The sequence below is a fragment of the Rana temporaria genome, chromosome 7, assembly GCF_905171775.1.
Source record: "Rana temporaria chromosome 7, aRanTem1.1, whole genome shotgun sequence".
NCBI lineage: Eukaryota > Metazoa > Chordata > Amphibia > Anura > Ranidae > Rana > Rana temporaria.
In genome coordinates this window covers 12791271-12806646 of record NC_053495.1, presented here as the reverse complement: position 1 = coordinate 12806646, position 15376 = coordinate 12791271, and positions in this window count along the sequence as shown.

Sequence of the window (15376 nt, the reverse complement as noted above, 5' to 3'; positions counted from 1 at the left end):
TACAATACACTGTGATACAATGTAATACTCTACAATACTATGTGATACAATGTAATACTCTACAATACTATGTGATACAATGTAATACTATACAATACTATGTGATACAATGTAATACTCTACAATACTATGTGATACAATGTAATACTCTACAATACTATGTGATACAATGTAATGCTCTACAATACTATGTGATACAATGTAATACTCTACAATACTATGTGATACAATGTAATACTCTACATTACTATGTGATACAATGTAATACTCTACAATACTATGTGATACAATGTAATACTCTACAATACTATGTGATACAATGTAATACTATACAATACTATGTGATGATACAATGTAATACTCTACAATACACTGTGATACAATGTAATACTCTACAATAATATGTGATACAATGTAATACTCTACAATACTATGTGATACAATGTAATACTCTACAATACTATGTGATACAATGTAATACTCTACAATACTATGTGATACAATGTAATACTCTACAATACTATGTGATACAATGTAATACTCTACAATACTATGTGATACAATGTAATACTCTACAATACTATGTGATACAATGTAATACTCTACAATACTATGTGATACAATGTAATACTCTACAATACTATGTGATACAATGTAATACTCTACAATACTATGTGATACAATGTAATGCTCTACAATACTATGTGATACAATGTAATACTCTACAATACTATGTGATACAATGTAATACTCTACAATACTATGTGATACAATGTAATACTCTACATTACTATGTGATACAATGTAATACTCTACAATACTATGTGATACAATGTAATACTCTACAATACTATGTGATACAATGTAATACTATACAATACTATGTGATGATACAATGTAATACTCTACACTACTATGTGATACAATGTAATACTCTACAATACTATGTGATACAATGTAATACTCTACAATACTATGTGATACAATGTAATACTCTACAATACTATGTGATACAATGTAATACTCTACAATACTATGTGATACAATGTAATACTCTACAATACTATGTGATACAATGTAATACTCTACAATACTATGTGATACAATGTAATACTGTACAATACTATGTGATACAATGTAATACTATACAATACTATGTGATACAATGTAATACTGTACAATACTATGTGATGATACAATGTGATACTCTACACTACTATGTGATACAATGTAATACTCTACAATACTATGTGATACAATGTAATACTCTACAATACTATGTGATACAATGTAATACTCTACAATACTATGTGATACAATGTAATACTATACAATACTATGTGATGATACAATGTAATACTATACAATACTATGTGATGATACAATGTAATACTCTACAATACTATGTGATACAATGTAATACTCTACAATACTATGTGATACAATGTAATACTCTACAATACTATGTGATACAATGTAATACTCTACAATACTATGTGATACAATGTAATACTCTACAATACTATGTGATACAATGTAATACTCTACAATACTATGTGATACAATGTAATACTCTACAATACTATGTGATACAATGTAATACTCTACAATACTATGTGATACAATGTAATACTCTACAATACTATGTGATACAATGTAATACTCTACAATACCAGTCACAGCTCCGCATTCATTAATACATCATTACTTTTATTTCTTCCTAGGTACCTGTATTGGACCTGGTATCCGCTCCCATCAATTGCAGCCTCTGTGCCCATCAAATGCAGCCACTGCATTCATCAAAGGCAGCCTCTGTGCCCATCAAATGCAGCCTCTGTGCCCATCAAATGCAGCTTCTGTGCCCATCAATTGCAGCCACTGTGCCCATCAAATGCAGCCACTGTGCCCATCAAATGCAGCCACTGTGCCCATCAAATGCAGCCACTGTGCCCATCAAATGCAGCCTCTGTGTTCATCAAATTCAGCCTCTGTGTTCATCAAATGCAGCCACTGTGCCCATCAAATGCAGCCACTGTGCCCATCAATTGCAGCCACTGTTCCAATCAAATGCAGCCACTGTGCCCATCAAATGCAGCCACTGTGCCCATCAAATGCAGCCACTGTGTTCATCATATGCAGCCACTGTACCCATAAATTGCTGCCACTGTGTCATCATATGCAGCTACTGTATCCATCAAATGCCGCCACTAATCCCTCACTCAGTAGAAACCCCCAGCTCTGCTGATCCCCCACTCAATAGTAACCCCCAGCTCTGCTGATCCCCCACTCAATAGTAACCCCCAGCTCTGCTGATCCCCCACTCAATTGTCAAACAGGCATTTTGGCCGCGTTTTTTCCACTCTCTGAACACCCAGCAATGTAATCTACAATGGATAATTGGGACAGCGGAGAGCAGAGCTGTTCACGTTTGAAAAACATGTAGGGTTTGCATCACTGCGCGGCAAAAATGAAGCTCTAAATTGTCATATTTTGTTACAATCGCCGGCTGCTGGAGGAAAATGATCTGCAAGGAGTACGGCCCCCGGGATGATCATCCCCCATAGAGGTATTTTGTCCAGTGGAGGTTTTATTGTTTCCATTTTTATTTAGTTCAGGTTGCACCTTTTTACTTTTATTTTTCCCTACATGTCTGTGTAGTACCCTTTTCGTTGTACCTTGCCTTGAAGGTTTACTTTTATTTTGTGCAAACAATGGGCCGGATTCACAGAGAGTGGGCGCACATTATGCCGCCGTAGCACAAATAATATACGCTATGCCGACGCAGCGCAGAGAGGCAAGCACTGAATTCACAAAGCCAGTGCTGCCAAAACTGCGCTGGGTTTCCTAGGCGTAAACCGGCGTAGATGGAAGTGGGCGTGAGCCATGCAAATGAGGCGTGACCCCATGCAAATGATGGGCTGAGTGTCAGACAGATACTTAAAACGAATGGAGCATGCGCCGTCCCGTGGACGCATCCCAGTGCGCATGCTCAGAATCACGTCGGAACAACTGCCTAAGATACGTCGGATCACTGCCTACGGCGTGAACGTAACTTACGCCTAGTCACATTTACGTCCAACGTAAACTACGTAAAATACGCCGGCTTGTGTTCCCTGGTGCAGCCCTTTGCATGGATGCTGCTGAGTTACACCTCCTTTATGGGGCATAACTTTATGCCGGACGTATAACTTTACGCGCACTGCGTCGGACGCATGTACGATCGTGAATCGCCGTATCTCCCTCTTTTGCATATTTGAATAGAAAATCAATGGGAGCGCCAAATACGTCCAGCGTAAATATGCGCCCACTCTACGCCGGCGTAGGCAAGTTACGTCGGTGGGATGAAGCCCTTTTTTTACGCGTATCTTAGTTTGTGAGTCCGGCGCAAAGATACGACGGCGCATATTTGCACTTACGCGGCGTATCTGGAGATACGTCGGTGCAAGTGCTTTGTGAATCCGGGCCTATGTATTGTACTGTACTGTTTATGTTCATCTGTTGTTATCTCAATAAAATTCTATTTGATTGAAAAAAAAAAAAGTGTATTGTATTTGTACTGTCCACCCTCAAGTTGTAAAGCGATGTGTAAACTGTTGGCGCTATATAAATCCTGTAGTATAATAATAATAAAAGGTGTTGATTTCAGGAAGAAGTGAGAGTTATTTATCTTGAGGACACATTTATTTTTTTCCATTAACTTTTTGTGATGACCTAGTTTAACTATAAACCATGTTGCAGTTCCGTCTGACCAGTTCTGGGATTGCCTGCTGATTGCCTACCCTCAGGTATTAACTGGAGATAATAACAAAAAAGTAATTATCTTGGGTGACAGTCACAGTGAAGTAGAATTATTGGCCTGGGGAGTGCCAGCATGTGCCTGTAGGCTAAACAGTTCCTATTGAAGTGTAGTACCCATTTTCTTCCACATGATGGCAGCAAAGAACCATTTATGTAGCCCTAATGTTAGCTATGATTTGATGTACAGTCTTATGTCGCGTACAGACGGTCGTTTTATGCGATGTAAAAAAACGAAGTTTTCTGTGAAGTAAAAAACGACGTTTTTGAAACTTAAATTTTCAAAAACGACGTTGCCTACACACCATCGTTTTTTCACAATGCTCTAGCAAAGCGAGGTTACGTTCACCACTTTTTTTCCATTGAAGCTTGCTTCATAAGTAGCTTCTGGGCATGCGCGGGTTCAAAAACGTTGTTTTAAACGTCGTTTTTTGCTACACACGGTCAATTTCTGTGACACAAAAAACAACGTTTTGAAAAACGACACATAAAATTGAAGCATGCTTCAATTTTTTTTGTAGTTTTTTACAAGACATAAATCAACGTTTTCCCCCACACACGGTCAATGAAATTGACGTTTTTAAAAACGTCGTTTTTTTACATCGCATAAAACGACCGTCTGTACGCGGCATTACTCTGTACCATCCATCCATCATCCACCCACCCCTCTCTCTATCCATCTTTCCAACATTCATCCATCCATATCCGATGCCGCGTACACACGATCATTTTTCGGCATGAAAAAAAACGACGTTTTAAAAAAATGTCATTTAAAATGATGGTGTGTGGGCTTCACGTCATTTTTCGGGTTCTGAAAAACGCCAATTTTTTTCGAACATGCTGCATTTTTTAACGACGTTTTAAAAAAATGTCGTTTTTCGGGCTGTAAAAAATTATCGCGTGTGGGCTAAAACGACGTTAAAAACCAGCGCATGCTCAGAAGCAAGTTATGAGACGGGAGCGCTCGTTCTGGTAAAACTACCATTTTTTTCAACATGCTGAAAAACAATACAATGTTTTGATGAGGTACGCGGCGCCCACTGTGCAAACTGTACTTGATCCTGGGAGAATATATTCGATAGGCTTCATTTAGACATGTTGTTGAAAAACAAAAGAAATAAAAAAATATCTAAAAAATAAATAAAAAAAAGGGGGGTTGCCATCTGGGGCCCTGTGGGCCTCCGGGCCCCTGGGAACCTCTGGAACCCTTAAAGGGGGTTGCCATCCGGGCCCCTTACAGGTGTACTGCCTGTACCCCCCTGATGGCGGCCCTGCATCTAACCTTACCCTTTTGATAAAACAATAAACATCACTGAAGCTAAAAGAATACAGGAAACTTTTCTGTTGGGAATGAATAAGCGAATGAGTGATCAGCTTAGATAGATGAGCCCAGCCCCCGAATGGCGCTGGACGTTGGGGTAGAATATTGGTAAGCAGCCACCCCCCCTCCCTCCCTGTCACCCCGAATGACGTTTCAGTACATCTTCCTCCTCCTTATTGTCCTCTTTTCATGTCTGATGGATCCGCAGGGATTTTAAAGACACAAAGCGTTGCAATTTACAATTTTCTCTTATCTCCCCGCCGACGTCCATCTCTGCGGCTTTTCTTGTCTCCTTTCTTTACTTAACATCAATTCAAAAGCGACGGGCGGATTGTACCGTCGCCGGCACAGAGCCCTCATTAACATAAGCCTCAGCGGAAAAATGAAACATTGTGATGTGTTAGCGAACGTTTCCATCAACGACTGATGGGAAACCGGCAACGCTCAGATCTGCTTGTGTCATCGGGTATATACCGACTCTCCTAGAGAGGAAACCTTTGGGATGTAACCCCCTTGTGACCGGAGAGCAAAGATCTGCACCCGGATTTGTGCCACATGTTGCAGCAGATCTATAGTAGTAGAAGATCTACTGGAAACCTTTTCAGTTTGAAGCAGAACAGTTTGTTTTGGATGGAGTGAAGAAAGAACAGAAAATGAACCCCCTGCCATGTTTTTATTGCTAGAAATAAGAAGACGTGTAACGTGCGTTAGACCAAAAATGAGTCCCAGAAAGCTTTAATCATTTATTGGATGGTTCAATACAACAGTCGACGCGTTTCATTGTCTTCGTCAGGACTGTCATGGATGTGCAGTAGTCTGTCAGCTTACCTGTTTCCATCTGTTCATTAGAGGCCTGACTCTGTTCTGGTTCCCTTTTTATCACTTCCTCTTCCTGTATGGCCCCACCCAGGCCATCCCAGGAAGTCTATATTAACTGTTGCACTACAGGTCTGCAGTGCTGTTCAACAGTGTTGCTTTGCTTAAGTTCCTGTCTGCAGTGTGCTACGATTACCTTCCTGTGTACCGTTTTTGGCCTGTCCATGACTTCTCCTGTTTGCCTGTGCCCCTGACCTTTTTGCCTGTCTCTTGGTTACCCCTGTCTGCCTGTTGCCCTGACCTCGGCCTACCCATCACTACCGTTTGTCCTGCCTGCTGCTTCCCCTCTCTCCCTGCGGAATGTGACCTAGGGGATCCCAGGGGTCGCGACCTGGATCCAGCTGCGGCGAAGGCCATCCTCACCACTAGAGGCTCTGGTGAACACAAAGCTGGGTCTTAGACTTCGCGCCCTGGGTGATCTTGGGTTCACGCTTCCTCTCTGATAGCAGCAGTCGGCTATAGGGTTCACTACCCTGAGGTGCATCCCTGACCCCAACGGGGTGCACTTGTCGCCTGGCTACGGGTGACCTGACAAGGACTTGGACATTAAATGTATACTTAAAGGGGTTGTAAAGGTACAATTTTTTTCCTTAAATAACTTCCTTTACCTTAGTGCAGTCCTCCTTCACTTACCTCATCCTTCCATTTTGCATTTAAATGTCTTTATTTCTTCTGAGAAATCCTCACTTCCTGTTCTTCTATCTGTAACTCCACACAGTAATGCAAGGCTTTCTCCCTGGTGTGGAGTGTCGTGCTCGCCCCCCTCCCTTGGACTACAGGAGAGTCAGGACGCCCACTAACACACAGCTCCTTTCTCTATCTGCAACGTAGAGAGTGTCCTGACTCTCCTGTACGGGGGCGCAGAAGCCGAGCAGAGACGAAAATAAGCCTGCAGTACCTCATTTGGCCTGATGTACGGGGGCGCAGGAGCCGAGAAAAGCCGAACATTGGCCTGCAGTACCTCATTTGGCCTGAGGTACGGGAGCGCAGGAAACTAGCCAAAGTGTCCTCGGACCTTTTCGGCCCTTTCGTCCGTTTTCGGTGCTCTCTGGCGCCCCCCCCCACCTCTGGCCACATTCGGTATTGCATGCCATAGAAGTCAATGCGGAACAAATGATTTTCCTTTCTATGGGGAAACTCGCTTTTATATGCGAGTGCTTTGGATTATGAGCCTTCTCCTGGAACGGATTGTACTCATAATCTGAGGTTCCACTGTACATTTTAAGGAAAGACTCCAGAAGGAGTGAAGGGGTGAGCATCTGGCAGTGGGGGGGGGGGGGGGATGGGGGGATGGGGGTTGCACCCGCCTGTAGTGTGTTAAATCGTTCTGCGTCTTGCTGCTTTTATTCTGTATGAATTCTCTTACGCACCGGCCTGACGAAACGATCGACGTTCCCATCCCAGCAATTTGCAGCCTGTTAGTAATTAGGAGGTGACAAAGGGAATAAAGAATACCAGGCTTATTATAGCGAATAGTAATAACGATCACGCCGCCATTGAATCGCGAGCCGCTGAGGAGTCGGTATTGATTGTACATTGCCGGCTTCTCAGGAATAACAGAGGAAAGTCTTCCCAGCGACATCTATTGTGCTTTTGCTTCCATTCCTTTCATAGAACTAGAAGCACCTCGTGTATTTAAAGGCCCCATCCCCCCCATGCACATGATGGGCGGAATCGGTAAGATTCCAAATCGCCGCAAAATGCCCGACGCGCGCTGGGGTGTAATCATTCTCTTCATGGCACCCCCCAAACGCAGTGCGATTTTTGCTGCGATCGTCCCGCGAGTTGCGCGGCAATCGTGGCAAAGCTCTAGTTTAAAATTTGCGCAAAGCCGCTCAAAAAAGGGTGCGGTTTGGGTGACAAACGTGCATAGGGCAGCCCATTCACTTTAATGCGCAATATGCGGAAACGTGTTATACCAATTGCCGACCAGTCGCAAATCCCCGTTCGTGCAGCCGAGCCAACCTGCCGCAGTGTACCGGTACGGCTGTCTCTTTATTGGCAATAGCAGGCGCGTGCGCTCCGCAGAGAGAGCCAGAACGGGGATTTGTCAATGTAAACAAACAGATCCCCGTTCTGACACGGGAGGAGAGAGAGATCGTCTGTTCCTAGTGATCAGGAACAGCGATCTCTCTCGACTCCCAGTCAGTCCCCTCCCCCCAGGGCCGCCATCAGGGGGGGTACAGGCAGTACACCTATAAGGGGCCCTGAACCCCCAGGGGCCTGGATGGCAACCCCCTTTTTTGTAAGGGGCCCGGTGGTCCCCAGGGCCCTGGATGGCAACCCCCCTTTTTTTTATATAATTTTTTTTTTTTTTATATATATATACTGTATATATATATATATATATATATATATATATTTTCTATTAAAGGGCCCAGAGATCCCCCGAGGCCTGGAGGTCCCCAGGGCTCCGGATGGCAACCCCCCCCTTTTTTTTATAAAAACAAAATGTAAAAAAAAATGTATATATATTTTTTTATTTCTTTTTTTTCGTTTTCCTTTTTATTAAAGGGACCAGAGGTCCCCAGGGCCCCGGACGGCAACCCCCCTTTTTTTTATGAAATTTTTTTTATATATATTTTTTTTCTTTCTTTTTTATTAAAGGGCCCAGAGGTCCCCAGGATGGCTACCCCCCTTTTTTTATGAATTTTTTTTATATATATATTTTTTTCTTTCTTTTTTTTTCTTTTTTTTTTTTTATTAAAGGGCCCAGAGGTCCCCAGCACCCTGGATGGCTACCCCCTTTTTTTTGTATATATTTTTTTTATTTCTTTTTTTTTTTGTAAGGGGCCCAGAGGTCCTCCCAGGGCAACCCCCCCAATTCGTGACACCCCCCACGCTTCTCAACTTTCTCAATTAGCGGCGGCACCCCCCCGCTTCTCAATTGCCGGCAGCCCCCCGCTTCTCAATTTGAGGTGGCACCCCCCCCCCCCGCCGGTTTTTCTCTGCTCCAGGCCCATGCCTGAAGCTGTGTAAGGGGCCCCATAATTCCATAATTCGGCCCTACTGGTGGTCACCTTAAGCAGCGGGAATTACCACTTTTAATTTATATTGCATGTAATGTTTTAATAATTGTACAATATCTTCAACATGTTGGATTTTTCTATGAATCTTTTTCTATAATGTTTCTATTTCGTAATAAAATTCCTTTACAAAAGTTAATTTTTTCAAAACTTTTTTCTCGGCTCCTGCGCCCCCGTACCTCTGGCCAATTCAGGTACTGCAGGCCTATTTTTGTCTCTGCTCGGCTTCTGCGCCCCCCGTACCTCAGGCCAAATGAGGTACTGCAGGCCTAATTTCAGCTCTGCTCGGCTTCTGCGCCCCCGTACCTCATGCCAAATGAGGTACTGCAGGCCTAATTTCGGCTCTGCTCGGCTTCTGCGCCCCCATACCTCTGGCCAAATGAGGTACTGCAGGCCTATTTTCGGCTCTGCTCGGCTTCTGCGCCCCCATACCTCTGGCCAAATGAGGTACTGCAGGCCTATTTTCGGCTCTGCTCGGCTTCTGCGCCCCCGTACCTCATGCCAAATGAGGTACTGCAGGCCTAATTTCAGCTCTGCTCGGCTTCTGCGCCCCCGTACCTCATGCCAAATGAGGTACTGCAGGCCTAATTTCGGCTCTGCTCGGCTTCTGCGCCCCCATACCTCTGGCCAAATGAGGTACTGCAGGCCTATTTTCGGCTCTGCTCGGCTTCTGCGCCCCCATACCTCTGGCCAAATGAGGTACTGCAGGCCTATTTTCGGCTCTGCTCGGCTTCTGCGCCCCCATACCTCAGGCCAAATGAGGTACTGCAGGCCTATTTTTGGCTCTGTTCGGCTTCTGCGCCCCCGTACCTCAGGCCAAATGTGGTACTGCAGGCCTATTTAGCTTGAATTACGCTCGTCTTGCGAGTCAACACTCGCAAACTGAGTCAGAATTAAAAAAAAAAAAAAGTTGCTCGCAAATCAAAACGCTCTCAAACCAAGTTACTCTTAAACCAAGGTTCCACTGTATTACTTTCAGTGATTATTCTGAGATATATTATGTTTGTATACTCAACATGGTGTGTCAGAGGGGCTGAGGTTCTTGAGAAGGTCCAGACAAAGAACAGAGGACCCATCCTACGGCGGTAGCGCTACGTAAGTGAAGTCTTTGCAGAGATGGAAAGAATTTGTCATCATTATCACAAGCTGTCTGTGGTAATAAAGAATGAGAGGATGCAACTTGCCTGACCCCCTCTCACAGATTCATAATTGAACTTAATTTTATTGCCGGTCCTCGATGGCGGTTCCCACCGCGGCTCCCGTCATAGCGCCTTAATTTATTGACGAGATTCTTCCCAGATAATCCTTCTCTCCGGGAGAGTCGTGTGAATCTCGACATTTCCTGTATATTCATAACAACATATGGCCGTCCGCACTGCCGCGCCGGATATCAGCCACCGAAAAGTGGACCCCCCCCCTGTGGTCAGATTCCATGTTTTATACTCCCGGGTCAGGTTGGGGAACGGAATGTGGAATGCGATTGGCTGCTTTTGTGGAAGAACGCTACTTCTGCTCTGCGCCCAATTCTGGCGGGACCCAGGGCTGCGTGTTGCATGTTCCTGTGCGATTCGGGGCCCCATTCACACCTGCAGGGCCGCCATAAAGAATTATGGGGCCCCTTACACAGCTTCAGGCATGGGCCCCCTGGAGAACTGAGGGGGGGGGGGGGAGTGGGTGGATGCTACTGTCTGAAATTGAGAAGCGGGGGGGGCTGCCGCAAATTGAGAAAAAAAAAGGGGGGTAGCCATCCGGGGGCCTTGGGAAAACTCTGGTCCCTTTAATAAAAAGAAAAATATATATATATATATATATATATATATATATATATATATTTTTTTTTTAAAAGGGGGGGCTGCCATCCGGGGCCCCGAGGACCTCTGGGCCCTTTAATAATAAAAAAAAAAAGAAAAAAAAAGAAACCTCTGGGCCCTTTAATAAAAAATAAATTAAAAAGAAATATATAAAAAAATAAAAATTTATAAAAAAGTAAAAAAAAGGGGGGGGGGGGTTGCCACATGGGGCCCTGGGGACCTCTGACCCCTTTAATAAATATATATATATATATATATATATATATATATATATATATATATATATATATATATATATATATATATATAAAATAAAAATAAAAATAAAAAAATAAAACAATATATAAAAAAAATTAAATTTTTTTATATAAAAAAAGGGGGATTGCCATCCGGGGCCCTGGGGACCTCTGGGCCCTTTAATAATAATAATAATAATAATAATAAAAAAAGAAAAAAAAAATATATATATATACACCTCTGGACCCTTTAATAAAAAATAAAATAAAAATATATAAAAAAAAAAGTTTGGATGTAGAGAAGAGAAGACTGCAGATAAACAGGTACACCTTTTGTAGAGGATTTGTTTCATCTCTGTGTATCACCGGAGGCCGGTCACTTCACTGGGTATATGGGAGGTTTTACAAACACTTTAACTTCCTTGTTCTAAAGAAAAGTATTTGTGTTGCCCAAAGCGACGGGTTAACCGCCAACCGCCGTTTTCCCAGCGCCGGGTCTGAGCGTGGAAAGGATCCAGCTGGAATCCGTCGCCGTCTTCTTGTTTAAAGCCTTCGCACGCCGGAAACAAACACACACTGCGGAAAATAAACTGGAAGCTTTATTGTAGTCTCCAGCTGTTACCCTTCCCATATCTAAGAAACGAAGTGTCCGAAAAGCGCACGTCTCTATAAAATGTGCGCCGCCCATCCGCCGTCACCGGAGCGTCAGAACAGCAGCGCGGCGTCCCAACATTTCTGGAACCGCCGGGAAAATGAAAGTGCCGGACCTTTCCCTTCAAAATGAAAGCTGTCAGGATAGATAGGACAGACAATCGTTTCCTTTGCAGGACAAGCACTCTGATAATAAAGGCGAATCAAGCCGCTTCCCCCAACATTCACCATTTCCCAAACCAACATTCACCATTTCCCAAACCAACATTCACCATTTCCCAAACCAACATTCACCATTTCCCAAACCAACATTCACCATTTCCCAAACCAACATTCACCATTTCCCAAACCGACATTCACCATTTCCCAAACCGACATTCACCATTTCCCAAACCAACATTCACCATTTCCCAAACCAACACTCACCATTTCCCAAACCGACATTCACCATTTCCCAAACCGACATTCACCATTTCCCAAACCAACATTCACCATTTCCCAAACCAACATTCACCATTTCCCAAACCAACATTCACCATTTCCCAAACCAACATTCACCATTTCCCAAACCAACATTCACCATTTCCCAAACCAACATTCACCATTTCCCAAACCAACATTCACCATTTCCCAAACCAACATTCACCATTTCCCAAACCAACATTCACCATTTCCCAAACCAACATTCACCATTTCCCAAACCAACATTCACCATTACCCAAACCAACATTCACCATTTCCCAAACCGACATTCACCATTTCCCAAACTAACATTCACCATTTCCCCAACCAACATTCACCATTTCCCAAACCGACATTCACCATTTCCCAAACTAACATTCACCATTTCCCCAACCAACATTCACCATTTCCCAAACCGACATTCACCATTATCCCTGAGGTCTTCCCATACAGGTTTGTAGGAAAACAAATCCCCCTCCTAGCACAAATCATACCCCCAAATTTCCCCTCTTATCACAAATTCCCCCCAGTCTTCCCTACTAGCACAACCCCCCCCCTTCCTAGCACATCCCCTCAAAATACCCCCCTTAGCTTAAATCCTTTCCCTCCCCAAGTCCCCCCTCCTAGAATAAATCCTTCATCCCTCAAATTAACCCTCTGAGCATAAATCCTCCCAAATTTCCCCTCCTAGCACAAATCATACCCCCCTAATTTCCCTTCCTATTACAAATCCCCCCCCCCCCAGGCATCCCTACCAACACAAATCCTCCCCTCAAAATCACCCCCCCCTCCCACCACCACAAATCCTGTCCCCCAATTTTGCCCCTTAAAACAAATCTTGTGTCACTTCCGTCCCCAAATTACTCTTCTCAGAACAAAAATCCCCTCCCCCTCAATCCTCCCCCCATACACATATCCCCCCCCCAACTTCATAGCGCTAATCTTCTTCTCCTCCCCCTTTCTAGCAAAAATACTCTCATACCCAGCATAAGTCCCCCCCCCCCCCTGCAATGCTCCCCCCTCAATCACACAGACCTCAGATGCAGCGCAGCAAATACCTGTGAGATGTCCTTCCTCCCAGGTTCTTCCCAGGCTCCTCCATGGCTCCTTCCAGGTTCTTCCCAGGCTCCTCCCAGGTGTTTCCCAGGCTCCTCCCTAGCTCCTCCCAGGTTCTTCCCAGGCTCCTCCCAGGTTTTTCCCAGGCTCCTCCCTAGCTCCTCCCAGATTCTTCCCAGGCTCCTCCCTAGCTCCTCCCAGGTTTTTCCCAGGCTCCTCCCAGGTTCTTCCCAGGCTCCTCCATGGCTCCTCCCAGGTTCTTCCCAGGCTCCTCCCAGGTTCTTCCCAGGCTCCTCCCTGGCTCCTCACAGGTTCTTCCCAGGTTCCTCTCTGGCTCCTCCCAGGTTCTTCCCAGGCTCCTCCCAGGTTCTTCCCAGGCTCCTCCCAGGTTCTTCCCAGGCTCCTCCCTGGCTCCTCCCAGGCTCCTCTTAGGTTCTTCCCAGGCTCCTCCCTGGCTCCTCCCAGGTTCCTCCCTGGCTCCTCCCAGACTCCTGAGGCGCGATCTCTGGGAGTTTTTCATCCAGGTTTCAGGAGGTACGTAAATTGCCGGAACCCATAGCAAAGGCAATAGTCAACCTTGGCCAGAGCTGAACAGTTTGTTCTTTTTTTCTACAGACACCACTTACCTGCAGAGGCAGTTTTTTCTTTGGGGGGGGGGGGGGGAAGGTGAACTATGCCTTTAAGCCACTGGCAGCTTTTTTATTTTATGTAGAAATAACCAACGAGCAAAATCAACTACCAACCAACCAAATCTTGTTTTATTGGCATGATTACAGTGAAATAAAATCGTATTGGTCGTTGTCACTTATTAGGGACGTTTATTTAGTCTTTCATTAGTAAAGCAGGGAGCAATGTGCAAACCAATCGTACGTCACCGTTCTTCGACCTGACCGCTCTGGACTGCCGAAAAACTCTTTCCTCTGATCTTAAATAGGCCACTTAAAGGGACAGTCCACACCAGAAGCAATGCTGCAGCTTTTTCCTACATTGATTGATAGAAAAGGCCACATAAACGGAAGCTGCCACCTATCAAATGTATGGCTTTGTATGTTCCTTTGCTCCCCCTACCTCCCTATATGTGCCCTCTTCCACCCTTCACTCACCTGACACCTTACAGAGGCGGCTCTTTAATTAGGCAAATTGGGACGGTCGCCTAAGGCCTCGCACTCACAGGGGCCTCGCGGCCGCCCAATTTGCCTCTGCTCAAAATTCATTATTATTAAGTTACTCCCGAAATTCGTTTCAATAAAAAATGCAATCGTCCGAAAATCCGAATGAATTAACCACTTGCCGACCCCCGCACACCTTTTTACGTCGACAGAATGACACGGCTGGCCGAATGGGCGTATATAGACGTTCCCTTTTCCGCCGCGTGGTCGCGGCCCTGTCGCAAGCTCCTAGCCCGCGGGACCCGTGGGCTCGATGTCCGCCGGGGTCCCCTAATCGGGTCACAGAGCTGAAGAACGGGGAGATGTCAGTGTAAACACAACGGGCTAGATTCAGGTAGGGAGCGCGTATTTGTGTGCGGACGTAGCGTATCCTATTTACGCTACGCCTCCGCAACTTTGACAGGCAAGTGCAGTATTCTCAAAGCACTTACTCCGAAAGTAAATTGGCCGGCGTAAGCCCGCCTAATTCAAATCTGGAAGAGGTGGGCGTGTTTTATTTAAATGTATTGTGACCCCACGTAAATGACGCTTTTTACGAACGGCGCATGCGCTGTCCGTGAACGTATCCCAGTGCGCATGCTCCAAATTAACCCGCAAAAATTCAATGCTTTTGACGTGAACGTAAATTCCGCACAGCCCTATTCGCGAACGACTTACGCAAACGACGTAATCGACGAAAAAATTCTATGCGGTCCCGACGTCCATACTTAACATTGGCTGCGCCTCATATAGCAGGGGTAACTTTACGACGGAAAAAGCCTTATGTAAACGGCGTATCTGTACTGCGACGGCCGGGCGTACGTTTGTGAATAGGCGTATCTAGCTGATTTACATATTCTAGGCGTAAATCAGCGTACACGCCCCTAGCGGCCAGCGTAAATATGCAGTTAAGATACGACGGCGTAGGAGACTTACGCCGGTCGTACCTTAGCAACATTTAAGCGTATCTCAGTTTGAGCATACGCTTAAAGTT